Source organism: Muntiacus reevesi, chromosome 2, assembly GCF_963930625.1.
Source record: "Muntiacus reevesi chromosome 2, mMunRee1.1, whole genome shotgun sequence".
Taxonomy (NCBI): domain Eukaryota; kingdom Metazoa; phylum Chordata; class Mammalia; order Artiodactyla; family Cervidae; genus Muntiacus; species Muntiacus reevesi.
Window position 1 is genome coordinate 230879048 of NC_089250.1, and position 14859 is coordinate 230893906.

A 14859-nucleotide genomic window follows, 5' to 3' on the forward strand; every position below is an offset into this window, starting at 1 on the left:
AGTTCTTTAGGACTTGAGTCTGAACTGCGATTCCTGGGCAGTGCTCCTCCAGGGAAACTAGGGTTGTGGAGGCAAACTGCTACCTTCCCACTGAAGCCCTCCCTTGGCCCTGCCTGGAGCCCTGCCCCTCACACCCTCAGCTCAAGAGGAAGAGCGAGGCGAAAGGTGAGCACAGAGGGGCAGGAAGGTGAGGAGCTGGTCCGAGGTGTCTTCCTAGTGATGCTCAAAGCAGGGCTGAGCCCCCACCAAAGGATGTGGAACCTTTGACAGTAGTGAGAGTCATGGGACAGGGTGCAGAACTCAGCCTTAAATATTAGCTGCTGATAATGAAGTGAAAATGAGACCCCTTTTCCAGGGAGCCCTGTTGAGATATTGTGATTTGTAATAAGAAATATATGTTTGGTCTTGATCCCATTTTCTGGCACAGAGCGCCTAAAACCCTTGGAATTTGTCAGGTGAGGGAAGCAGTAAGGGTTTGTCATGTTAATAAGATGACTTTTAGGAAGTGCTTAAAAACGGGGGCTAGTAGTCCAAGGGAGCCGACCCAAACTTTCAGTCTCACCCCATTGACCGCTGGGGAGTGGAAAAGAGCTGGAGATTGAGTTCAATCCCTAATGGCCAATGATTTTATCAGTCATGTCTCTTAATGAAGCTTCCATAAAATTCCCAAAGGATGAGGTTTACAGAGCCTCTAAGTTCATAAATACATGCAGATTTGAGAAGAGTGGAGCACCCGGAGAGAATATGGAAGCTCCATGCACCTTGCCCTGAACATCTCTTCCACTTGGCTATACCTGAGTTATATCTTTTTATAATAAACTGTGATCTTGTGAGTAAAATGTTTCTCTGAGTTCTGTGAGTCACACTAGCAAATTAATCAAACCCATGGAGAGGAGATCTGATTTATAGTCATTTGACCAGAAGCACAAATGACAACCCAGACTTGTGAGTGACACCTGAAGAGGAAGGCAGTCTTTTAGGGTAAAGCTCTTTACCTGTGGGATATGATGCTGTCTCCAGCTAGATAGTGTCAGAATTGAGTTGAATTGTAGAACACTCAGCTGGTGTTGCAGAGAATTGCTTGGTGGTGTTGGGGAAACCTAGGGCTTCCCAGGTGGCTCAGCGGTAAAGAATCTGCATACCAATGCAGGAAACACAGATTTGATCCTTAGGTTAGGAAGATCCTCTGGAGGAGGAAAGGCAACCACTCCAATATTCTTGCCTGGAGAATCCCATGGATAGAGGAGCCTGGTGGGCTACAGTCCATGGGTTGCAAAGAGTCAGACATGACTGGGCACACAGGCACGCATGTTGGAGAAAGCTGCACACACACATGCACAAGCTCACAAAGAGAGAACCTGTGCATCTGGAAGTTCACAGTTTCTTTCAACAGTGAGAACAAAAGTCATCGGAGGTTGCTGTTCTATGAGGATGTGGAGGGTGGACCCCAAGGAAGAGGAGCAAGACAGGAGTCACTGATGTGCTTACCTGCACGCTGGGCAATGCACTGGAGAAGGGGCATGAACAGATACTGTGTCCAAAATCCCCAGCCACTGACAAGCTACCTGCCTGATTTTGCCATATTTTTATACCACTTCTACTATTACTGGGGCTTCCCTGTGGCTCAGATGGTAAAGAATCTGCCTGGAATGCAGGAGACCTGGGTTCGATCCCTGGATTGGGAAGATCCCTGGAGGAGGACATGGCAACACACTCCAGTATTCTTGTCTGGAGAATCCCCATGGACAGAGGAGCCTGGCAGGATACAGTTCACGGGGGTTGAAAAGAATTGGACATGACTGAGTGACTAAGCACAGCACAGCACTATTATTTGCTTATTAATTTGTGCAAATCAACTAACTTGACCTTGACTACATTTATTTTTGAAAATAAACTTTATAATACTTCTGAAAGAAAAAAGCAGTATCATTTGCCATCTGAAAAAGGTCACTGTCTGACAATTACATAGTTATTAAAATAAAAATATCCATCTCTACACCTCCTGAAATGTCTTGTATGGTATTTAGGGAAACACTGGTCCAGTGGAAAGAGGACTTGTTTTAAAATAACTGGTATAAGTCCTAGGGCTGCCTCTATAAATCATAAGGGCTGTTTGTGTGTTGAGCACTGTACATAAGTCGCCTCCATCTCATACTAGGTATGTATTAGGGTAACCATTTCTCAGAAGAGAAAAATTGAGTCTCGAGGAAGCTAAGGAATTTGCCCAAAGTCACATAGATAAAAAGTATCAGAAGAGGAATTTACACTCAGGCCTGACTGACCCCTGGCCCTGGATTTTTCCTGTGACATTACCTTGACCTCTCACCCTGATGGCCTCTCTGGACTTCAGTGCGGTCACCTGTAAATGTAGGTACCAGATCAGACACCCTCTCAAGGCTGTAAACTCCAGAGGCTGATGATGGGACCAGGGGCCACAAGCCAGGAAGCATCACCACCTCTGACTTCAAAGGGTCTGGGCAGCTGTGAAAATGGTTGGATTGTGCTGATTAATAAAGGATGCTGGCATCACTGACTACATGCCTGGAAGGAAACAGACCCCTGTCTGACAATTTAAGACCAAAAAATGTAAGCGCTAAGTTGTATCTATTTCTATTGCCCACAGTATATTAAGTGAGTGCGTGGGAAGAAAAGCTGGGGAAAAACATATATAGTAAAATCCCATTTTGGAGAAAAAAGGGCAAAAAGAAAAAAACTCACATTAGAGTATATATGTATGTAAATATCTGTTGGGCTTGGAGAAAGACCTGGAACTATAGATATTAGTAGTTACCTTATCTCCCTCATGGTGAGAGACGAATGAGGGAAAGAAGGAGAGGAGAGGGTATAGAAAGAGAAAAGGTCCGTTACAAACTGGAAAAAATTATCAGGACAAGTAAAAATGCAAGATATAAAACATTATCTACAACAATTCTGCAAAAACTTACAAATGAAGCAACCATATAAGGGTTATAATACAACAGACAAAAATACTAATTTGATTAGGTAATAGAATTGTGGGCAATTTTTTTGTTAGACTCGTGCTGTTTGGGTGCCTTCCCCAATGGTGCTAGTGGTGAAGAATCTGCCTGCCAATGCAGGAGATGTCAGAGTCGCGGCTTCGATCCTGGGTCAGAAAGACCTCCGGGAGTAGGAAGTGGCAACACTCCCATGTTTTGGCCTGGAAAATTCCATGGACAGAGGAGCTTGACCACACTATAGTCCATGGGCCCACAAAGAGTCAAACACGACTAAGGACTGAGCACACACACATGCTGCTTTATTTTCTATTTGTTGCAATGCTGCAGCACAAAAATAATATACTGCATAATGCTGAAAGTCATTAACAGCAAATGTTCCCCAATTTCCCAGATACATCCTGAAAAGAAACGAAATAAAAGGCTCTGTCAGGTACCCTGTGCGGAGCTCTGTCCTATGGGGCAAACAGGCAGGGTGAACAGAGGCGGCTCTGAATGCCCAGGCAAAGGCTCTCTTTGCACTTATCCTCGATCTGAATTTCTACAAGATTTCCCAAATTAAAGAAAAAGCCTCTCGTGAACTATGGTTTCATCTGCAAGGCTTTCATTTTAGCCATTTAATTTGGATTCAAATGAGCATGGCCAAGCTGATGACAGAAAATTCCTGGAGAGCACAGTTCTCATTGGCCAGGTTGAAAATATCCCTATTGACTTTTTGGTTTTGACTCCTTCAAGGCACCCCCAAGTCTGTGTTAATAAGATGAAGGGGGGGTGGTGGTCACAGCCCTCCTTAACTGGGAGAAATAAAGGTTTTCATCTTTTATTAAACACTGGAAATGGCTAAAAGTGCTACCTCTGAGAGGCAAGGTTTAAAGAAGCAAACTGATATATTTTGCTAATTAAACCATTAAAAACCTCATTTAGGTGTAAATAAGGAAGGCACATTAAATCTTAATGTACAGCATGGAGTGTGAGCTTGGATCTTGTGCTAAGCGCCCAGGCTCTGACCCCAGGAAAGTGATTAAAAATAGAACTCCCACCAAAGCACTTTCTATCCCTACTGGACTAGGAGGTGCTCCCCTAAAATAAGATATCATTTCTACATTAGCTCCCCACACCCAACACCACACACACACACACACACACACACACATTGTGGGGAAGGGAAGGTATTTCCTTCAGGCCTCCCTCCACCCTCGTGGCTACTTGCAATTTAGGGAAGGGCAGCTTTAGGACCCAGCTGAAGTCAGAAGGGGCCCTGAACAGCTAGCAAGAGCTTGAGCTGGGAAACCAGTGGGTCTGAAACGTGGCCCAGCTTGGTGTAGATTCTGGTGTAGCCCCTGGCAGTCCTTTAGTTCAGGGGTCCCCAACCTCTGGGATCTACTGCCTGATGATCTGAGATGGAGCTGATGTAATAATAATAGAAATAAAGTATCCAATAAATGTAAGGTGCTTGAATCATCCTGAAAACGTCCCCCACCACACGGAAAAATTGTCTTCCATGAAACTGGTCCCCGATGACAAAAAATGTTGGGGACCAAGCTGTGATTTAGCATCCTGAGCTGTGCCTCCTATATTAATCACAGAGGATTACGCAGAACCAAACTCTCTCCACAGAATTTAGTGAGGATTAAATTGAGATCACATGTCTGAAACCAGCAAGTGCTGGGCTTGGTATATTACATATGCTCAATAAATATTTTAGAAATATTTTCCAAAAAATAAAGATAAAACTTCTGAAAACGTACACTAAAATTGTAATCATATTATTCTCCAAGTGCTTTTGATTTTCTATCATTTTGTATCATTTCTTACCTGTATTTTCTGTCATGATTTCTATCATTACTCATCTGTATTGCCTAGAACAAATTGATACTACTGTGAAAACTTTTAAAGTACTTGAAAAATGTTAATTTTCTGCCAGCTTACCACTTGTTATGTGAAGCTACTGCTATTTACTCTGGAAAGTAGGTTTAGTCTTATACTCTGTACACTTCTGTATCTTTTTTCCCCCACCATATGTATTCATTAATTTTTTTAAATGAAGGAATGAATGAACTAATTAATTTTTTAAAAGAAAACATTTTAATGTATAAATGAGGACATAAGATGCTGAAGGATGAAGTGCATTGTCAAGCTGGTGAGGGCCGCTTGCTCTGAGTCTGTCTTCTTTCCCCTCAGGTCAGTTTTACTTTCCATGTGACCCTATTGAGAAAAACTTACTAGAAAAAATTCTCTTGTTTTTTAGAGAGATATGTCTCGTAAGCAACGTGGGACAAATGGTAAAGGAAGAAAAAGAGCCAGTGAGTCTTGGAATTTGGCTATGCAAGTGAGCGTGAGAATAGATGGCGTGAGAATAGATGGCCTGTGCAAAAGGCCATAAGGACTATGAGAAAAAACACCAGAGGCAAAGGTATAAATACATCCAGGCACTGATTTGACAGGATCACTCATTCATTCAACAAACATATGTGAGACATCTACCACATGCCAAGCACAACCCACAGGGTGTAGAGGTGAACTAAGAGGGCCTTCACGGATCTTAGCATCTAGTGGGGGAAGCAGCAACTTTCAGTGACTGCATCTTACATCTTGTGGTCAGAGCTGTGCCGGACACGCCAGGTGGTCAGCTTGGAGGAGGTCAGTGAGAGGCTGTCTGAAAAAATGACATGTAAACAGAGACCTAAAGGATATATAATGATAGGTCAGGCTAGAAGCGAAGGAAAGGCCATTCTAGAAAGAGGAAATTGCATATGTGAAATCCCTAAGACAAGAACAGGCGTAATTTTAGTTATACAAGATGAGTTTGTTCTATAATTGTGCTGTCTAAGCTTGTGCCTACAATTAACAATACTGTGTTTTACAATTAAAATTCTATTTAGAGAGTAAATCTCATGTAAGTGTTCATATCATCATCAAGGGTGGAAGGACAGAGGGAGAGAGGGAGGGTGGAAGAGAGGAAGGAATGAAGGAAGGGAAGAGAGAGAAAGAAACAAAGGAGGAGTCATCAAATGGCCAGGATGGTTGAAGTGGGGACCAAGGTGAATGGGGTGAGGTTGGAGGGGGAATGGGGCGAATCAGGGGTAGGGCAGGGCTTGGGGCTGGGACAGCGACTTGGAGATTATCTCAAATGCGATGGGAAGCTATCGAGGTTTGAAGCGGAAGAGTGGTATTATCTGCTTTCCATGCTGAAAGGATCTCTGCTTACCAGCTGAGGGTGGAGCAGTGAGAAGGCTTTTGTTATAGTTCAAAGAAAGGCTTTGGAAATAGGAAGAAGTGGATAGATATCCACAATGTATTTAAGAGGTAAAACTGTCAGAATTTGTTGCTACAGTGGGTATGGAGTTGAGGGAGGGAAAAAGAAGAGTCCATGGTGACTTCCAGGTTACTGGCATGAGAACTAACAGAGAAGCCCAAGAGAGAAACTGATAGAGGGCAAAGTTTATCCCCTAACATGGGGACCCTAAAGCAACTGACAGGTTGTCCAGAAAGTCTGTAGGTGCCTGAGTCTGCTGGGGAGAAATAGCCCCCAAAAAACACACTGTGAGCAGTTTAATTAGGGAAACAGCCTGAAGACCACTGGGGGAACAAGCAGATAGATGCTATATAGGTCTGGTGAACTGCCTTCATGACATTCCAGAGCCAGGTCTTCTTTGACCTCTGGGCATTGACCCATCTGGGCTCCTGTCACACACAGACCCACAGCCTGAGTTGTCACTAAGGTCTGTGCAGGGAGCAACAAGATCCAGGGGAGAGGGACTCTCAATCTATGAGGGTAGCAGCTAAGTGTTTACTGCAGGCCCCAGGCCTTTGGCAGAGGATGCAAAGATTCCAGAGCTAAACTTATAATCTTGTCGAAGAAGCAAAATACATGAAAGGCATCCCATTTAAGATCCAGCTCTGCTCAGAAATGGTTGGCTCTGTGCTCATTCTTTCAAGCCCAGGTAGATAAATTATGTGTTAAGGCATTTTGTCTCATATTGGTCATAATTCCTGCATTTTAACAGGGTTGGGTTAATGTTGTAAGTCAAGAATGACCACTGCTGGGTATTAAGTTTCTAGGATAGAGACTGTGATCAGAAAGTCCCTGCTTTGCCTGCCCAGGGCATTATTCCAAGCCCCAGGAAAGCACCATTCAAAAGGCTTTGCTGTGTCAAGCCCTTCCATCCCACCTCTCCTCCCACTGTTTTTTAAGCTTTTTTTTTTTTTTAATGTGAACCATTTTTAGAGTCTTTTGAATTGTTACAACATTGTTATAATATTGCTTCTGCTTTATGTTTTGGTTTTTGGCCATAAGGCATGTGGGATGTGGAAACTTAGCTTCCCGACCAGGAATTGAACCCACACTACTTGCGTTGGGAGGCAAAGTCTTAACCATTGGGCCACCAAGGAAGTCCCTCCTCTCTCTCCTTTCTTTCAGCCACATCAGTCTTTCTTTAATTACTGGAAAGTGCCAAGCTCTTCCCTGCCTCTGGACCTTTGCACATGCATTATTATTACCCTCTTATGCCAGTCAACTGACTTAAATTGCTCATCTCTCAACTCAAACCTCACTGCCTAGGGGACACCTCCAGCTTCCTGCTGTTGCCAGCAAGTTTTCGTTGTTAATGCACACTTAGAGCCCTCTACCTCCCCTTCACAGGGAATTTCCAATTCCCAATAAAACACTGATAAATGTGACAATTTCATTACTATTTCCTCCACTCGTCAATAAAAGCATCAAGAAAGTCTGTTTTTTTATCATCCCCAGTGCCTAGCACAGTGCTGGATCCATATTGAAGTGAAAGTCACTCAGTCATGTCCAACTCTTTGTGATCCCATGGACTATACAATCCATGGAATTTTCCAGGCCAGAATACTGGAGTGGGTAACCTTTCCCTTCTCCGTGGGATCCCTATTAGATCCTTAAATAAAGGATGAAGAAAGAAATGAATGAGTGAATGAATGGGTGAATGGATAAATAAGTGAACTTCTTCATGGCATCATAATAGATGTGCTTAGTAGTCTTGGCACTGGAGCCAAGCCCCTGGGTAGGTCTCCCAGGGCAGTCAGGCAGAGTCATCCTCGACCAAAGTAATATGGGAGGTGCTTTGCCAGAGAGACTAAACTTGCCTTGCCAGTGCTCGGAAGGGCCTTTAGTTTTTTGGTTCACTGAGGCCAAAAATGAACCAGCTGCTGAGCCAGAAGATGATTGCTGGGGTCAGTGCCCCTGAATCCATGATATTGAACAATTCCATCATTCCTGGCTGCTAAGTGATTCAAGACCAGTGATTCATGATGGAGGAGTGAAAGAAAGTGCTGGATAAACACCTCCAGCAATTCTCCTGCTCCTGACAAACCCTGAACCAACATGGAATTTCAGTTGTCAAAGCAAGCCAGTTTCCCATTTTGATATCCTCATCCAGGAGCAGAGATCTTCCTCCAGTGGAAGATACTTGTTTGGGCACTGTTGCTTTATGCACAAAATCCCAACAGCTTTGCCCACTCATCCCCTGAGTCTCTGGTTGTCCAAGACCTGCTACAGCAGTGAGAAAGCCACCAAGCACATAGCAAAGCCAAGTGGGTTGGGAAACAGATCAGGTCAGAACCCAAACTAAAGGCCAACACATTAGGGATTTTCTAGAAGGGGTGAGGTTTTTAATCATATCCTACAGGAGAGGGGGCAATTAGAAGTTGGAGAAAGGAGATAGAAGGAAAAAGACAGAGGTCTCAAGGCTGTGCTTGTGTGATAATCGGTCCAGGATGACAGAGGGCTGGGGACTTGTTGTGAGCATCATCTGCTTTGCTCTTAGAAGCGTAGGAAGTCAGCTAGTGCCCCGTGGAGAAGGGAGATTTTCAGATAGACCAGTAGGTTATGTAGTATCTAAGCCACCTTTGGTGCTTTTGGTTGTCTGCCTTAAGGAGAAAGTTAGGAATGGCACTTGTTGCCTCCATTTCTGAGGCATTTTTGACGTCTAGCTAACACTCAGAAAGGACCACTGTGCCCTGGATCTCACTCACCCAAAATGAGCCATAATTTTTCAAGAGCCAGCCACTCATCATATAATAATCAAACCAAGATGAACATAGGAGGAATGCAAACAGCACTGCTTTGGCTCAAAGTCGGGGTTGGGGGGCATTCCCTACTAAGAGAGACAAACAGAAGAGGAGGCTTAAATAATCTCCCACTCTCCCAGGATGAGTGGAACTAATGTTTGTATTTCTACTCAATGTATTCAGTTAGAGAAGACTTGGAGTCGGGGTGGTGGAACCCTGCCTTCTCATTCTGAATCCTACTATACTCTCCAATTCTATGGCCTCAGACATATTGCTAAACTTCTTGAATCTTTCTTTTCCCATTGTCAAATAAGATGAACACTACCTACTGGTCCAAGAAGCCCTCTCTGAGGAGGTGATATTTGAGCTGAAACCTAAGTTTGAGAAAAATCTGAATTTCTGGGGAAAGTGCTTTCCAGGCAGAGAAAACAGAGGAATCCCAGAGCCTCACTTATTTGAAGAGTAATAACAACAATATTCGAAGCTGGTGTGACTGAAGCAGAGGGAAGGAAGGAAAGACAATAGGAGATTATGTCAGAGAATTAGTGATGAACCTTAAAGGCCACAGTCTATATGAGGCATGATGAGACCACATCAAGGTGTTTTAGGCAGGAGAGTATATGATTTACATTTGTAAGAGATTATTCTGGCGGCTGCATAAAGAATGGATCAGGATAGGAGGAGGCAAGGTATAAGCATGAAGAATATTATGAGAGTACTGAAAGCATTTCGGCAAGAGATGGTTGCCAGGGGGTTGCCAGGATTAGAGGAACAGCAGTGGAAGGAGATGGATTGGGGATATGTCATGGAAATGAAGTCAACAAGACATAGTCATGCATGACATGTACAATCCCAGAAGTCCAACGGTCTTCTGTTATTTTGTACTATCTTCGTCCTCTTCAGTCCAAGCTGGTAGCATTGCTACTGAGATGGTCAACTGGATTCCTAAGTCATATATACATCTAATTGTTTTAGCAAATGGTTGTCCAGCTACACACTTATTGTCTCCAGAGCATGGCTTCTTTTTTTTTTTTTTTTTTTTTGTAATACAGATAGGTTGATAATTTTCCAAATTTCAAGTGCTAGTTTCTCTACTTCTTTATTTGTTTTCTCTTGTCCTTTGTTTGTAGCTATTGACAGAATTGGTATATTTGATTTCTCTTTTTTCTGTGTGTCATTAACATCTTAAAATTTCTCCCTCATATATTGTTTACTTTTAATATTTTAATTAATTATTTCAATTGGCGGCTAATTACTCCAGTACTCTTGCCTGGAGAATTCTGTGGATGGAGGAGCCTGGTGGGCTACAGTCTATGGGGTCGCAGGGAGTCGGACATGACTGAGCGACATCACTTTCTTTCTTTATATAGTTCCTTTTGGCGAAGGAAATGGCAAGCCACTCCTGTGTTCTTGCCTGGAGAATGCCATGGACGGAGGGGCCTGGTGGGCTGTGGTCCATGGGGTTGCAAAGAGTCGGACAGGACTAAGCAATTAACACAGTTACTTTTCTATAAGAAGCCAAGGAGAAACCATGTTACAATTTGAACAGTTTGTTTTTAAAAAAAAATCTCTTTAGCTAAGTATCCAAGTTTATCACTTTTAAGTTATGCTTTCCACAAAAATGTAGAACATAATGCAGCCAGGTTGTCTGTCACTTTACAACAAAGATCACTTTTCCTCAAGTTGTTAATAACAATTCTCATTTCCATTCAAGACTATAAGCAACTTTAATGTTTGTATTTCTAACAATAGCCTCTTCAAGGAAATCTAGATAATTTTTCCTATCATGAACCTCAAAACTCTTCCAGGTCTCATAAGATTCTGGTAAGATGGTAAAGTAGGAAGCACCAGAAACCTGTCTTCCCACTTAGACAATTATTAGAAATGGCAGAATATGTCTGATATAACTATTTTGGAGCTCTGGAATAAAAATCTTGGGACTTCCAGGGAAAGACTTAGAGAATAGAAAATTGCCATTAACTTCTCTCGGTTTTAGTTCTCAGCACAGTAACCGCTACTCATGTCCACCCCTGTCCCATGGAAGGCAGCTGAGTGTGCTTCTGCGTCAGCGTGCACACAGCTTGTGGGAGCCAGGGTAGACAGAAGAGACCCAGTCCTCCACATAGGAAGGATCTATGCTCCGACTGCCGACTGCTGCTGCTTGTCACAGGGCTTTGAACAAGGAGGTGGGCAGCCATTGCAGCTCCTCTCACTGTCACAAGCCCCACCCCCTTCAGCTGGGGCGAATTCCAGGGGATGCAAAAGACCGACACACTTCTCTCCCTTTCATTTTTTCTTTTTTTCCATTTGCAAGTCAGACATTAAAGATTAGGACCTTTTTTTAAACTGCATGTGTGGGGAAAATTAGAAAGTGACCACACATGCCTAAGGAAAGTTTCAGAAAAGATCTGAGAAGACCTTAAGTTTAAGTTTACACCCCACACTGGTCCTCCACCCAGAGATAGCTACAATAACCAAATAAGCCAAAAAATATAAACAAAAGCCCCCCAAACAAAAAACAGCAAACACTGAGAAGGAGGGAGAATCTGATTTCCAGAGATATCACATTATTAGATCCAAATGTCCAGTGTGGCCTACTCAGCAGGAAAAAATGAGGCATTTTCCCTGAAAAGAACCTGATGACAGATATCCTAGACAAAGATATTAAACAAGATTCATGAAGGTACTCAAAGCACCACAGGAAGATGTGTGCGAAGTCAAGAAAACAATGTATGAACAAAATGAAAACATCAATAGAGATTTAAAGATCTTTAAAAAAACAACATAAATTCTGGAACTGAAAAATACAACTGAAATAATTTACTAGGAGGATTTGAAGATTTGAACAGGGAGAGGGGAAAAAAAAAGAACCTTCAGGCCTGAATATGAGACAATGGAAATTATCAAGTTTAAGAAACAGGAAAAAAAAAAAATCAGTTGTTAAGAGAAGGGAGCAGAGAAAATTTTAAGAAATAATTACCAAAAACTTCCCCAAATTTGATGAAATACATGAATATAAACATCCAAGAGGCTTGAAATACTCCAAATAAAATGAATTCAGAGGATTCACGCCAAGACAGATTATAATCAAATTTTCGAAAAGCAAAGAAAAAAATGTTGAAAGCAGAAAGAAAGAAGAGATCCTGAATAAGATTATCAGCAGATTTCTCTTCAGAAATATTGGAGGCCAGAAGGCACTGGGTAGATAAATAATCAAAGTGCTAAAAGAAGAAAACTGTCAACCAAGAACGCTATATCCAGCAAAACTGTCCTTCAAAAGAAAGGGAGAAAAGTAAGACATTCCCAGATAAACAAAGTCGGAAGGAGTTTGTGACCACTAGATCTGTCCTGCAAAATATGATCAAGGGAGTCCTATAATGTGAAAATAGAGAATACTAGCCAGTAACTTGGAAGCCAGATGGAGAGATATCAAAAAGATGGGCTTATACAAGCTAGTGTTATTGTAATGACAATTTGTAACTGTACTTTTTTGTTTCCTACATGGTTTAAGAGACTGGAGCATTTTAAAAAGCAAATATTAGTCTTATTCTTTTCTACATAATTTAAAAGACTAACGTATTTGAAAGAATTATTAGTTTATTTTTTCAGCACACAGTGTATAAAGATAGTATTTTGTGACATCAACAACTGAAAGGGATGGGACAAAACTATCAAGGGGCAGAATTTTATATATTATTGAAATTAAACTGGTATAAATTCTAATTATATTGTTATAACTTTAGGATGCTAAATGTAATCTCCATGGTAGCCACAAAGATAATACAGAACATAGACAAAAGAAAATGAGAATGGAATTTAAGCATTTCACTACCAAAAAAAAAAAAAAAAAAATCAATTCAACCCAAAAGAAGAGAATAACGTAGGAAATGAGGGGGGAAAGGTAAACTGTGTAAAACAAATAGGAAAATGGTAGAAGTCCCTCCATCTCAGGATAGTAACCCCCACCCCAACTTATCTCTGGTTTTGCTTTCTGCAGTTACCTGCAGTCAACTGCAATTCAAAATTATTAAATGAAAAATTCCAAAAATAAATAATTCATAAGTTTTAAATTGCATGTCATTCTGAGTTGCATGATGAAATTTTGTGCCACTCTGCTCTGTTCCACCTGGGACATGATTCATCCCTTTGTCCAGTGTATCCATGCTGTATACACTACCCACCTATTAGTGCTAGAAAAATAAAAGAGTAAAACATAGGATATATAAGTTTCAGTGCTTCCAGGGGTTTGGGGCATCCACTAGGAGTCTTGAAACATCTCTCCAGCAGATAATGGGGATTACTCTAACTACTTTAATATAAGTGGATAAAATTTTTCAATCAAAAGAGACTGGCAAATGAATAAAAACATCTGATCCAAATATATACACAAGAGACTGACTTTAGGCCCAAAGACACAAATACATTGAAAGTGAAAATATGTGAAAACATATTCCATGTAAACTGTAAGAAGGAGAGAACAAGAATGACTATACTAACTTCAAATAATATGGGTTTTAAATCCAAAAAGCTTACAAGAGGAAAAGAAGGACATTAGATGTTAATAAAAGTTTCAATAGGCAAGAATACACAAAAATTATAAACATTTGTGCACCTAATTACAAGTCATCAAAATATATAAAGCAAAAACTAACAACTTAAGGAAGAATAAGTAGTTCCACAAAACTGTGGGGACTATAATACCCTACTCACAATAATAGATAAAATAACCAGACAGAAGTAAAGAAATAAGAGATTTAAAAAACATAATAGACCAACTAGATATAGCAGACATATACAGAACACTTTAACACAAAAATAGCATAAGCATTCTTCTTAAGTGCACATGGGATATTTTCCAGAGTAAACCATATATTATGTCAGGGGATCTTCCTGACCCAGGGATTGAACCCAGGTCTCCCGCATTGCAGGCAGGTGCTTTAACCTCTGAGCCACCAGGGAAGCCCCAAATTGAGTCTTAAGAGACTTTAAAAGAAGTAACTAGCCTCCAACTAATAAAAAAAATTTAAAAAGTAAAAAAAGTTAAAAAAAGTTAAAAATAAAAAAAATAAATAAAAATAAAATAAAAATAAATAAATAAAAAAGATATTATACAGTGCTTGCTTCAGCAGCACATATACTAAAATTGGAACCATACAGAGAAGATTTGCATGGCCCCTGCAAAAGGATGACATGCAAATTTGTGAAGTGTTCCATATTTTTTTCCAGAAAAATAAATGACCCAATCAAAAAATGGGCCAAAGAACTAAACAGACGTTTCTCCAAATAAGACATACAGATGGCTAACAAACACATGAAAAGATGCTCAACATCACCCATTATCAGAGAAATCCAAATCAAAACCACAACAAGGTACCATTACACGCCAGTCAGGATGGCTGCTATCCAAAAGTCTACAAGCAATAAATGCTGGAGAGGGTGTGGAGAAAAGGGAACCCTCTTACACTGCTGGTGGGAATGCAAACTAGTACAGCCACTATGGAGAACAGTGTGGAGATTCCTTAAAAAACTGGAAATAGAACTGCCATATGACCCAGCAATCCCACTCCTGGGCATACCCACCAAGGAAACCAGATCTGAAAGAGACACGTGCACCCCAACATTCATCACAGCACTGTTTATAATAGCCAGGACATGGAAGCAACCTAGATGCCCATCAGCAGATGAATGGATAATGAAGCTGTGGTACATATACACCATGGAATATTACTCAGCCATTAAAAAGAATTCATTTGAATCAGTTCTAATGAGATGGATGAAACTGGAACCCATTATGCAGAGTGAAGTAAGCCAGAAAGATAAAGACCAATACAGTATACTAACACATATA

General features: G+C 41.2%; 1 non-coding gene across 1 annotated transcript; it reads left to right on the forward strand.

Annotated features, from left to right (window-relative positions):
- Positions 1–14124: 14124 nt before the first annotated feature.
- Positions 14125–14231, forward strand: LOC136162041 (U6 spliceosomal RNA). The gene has a single exon (XR_010661893.1). It is a non-coding gene; the product is annotated as a U6 spliceosomal RNA (small nuclear RNA).
- The last annotated feature ends 628 nt before the right edge of the window (positions 14232–14859 follow it).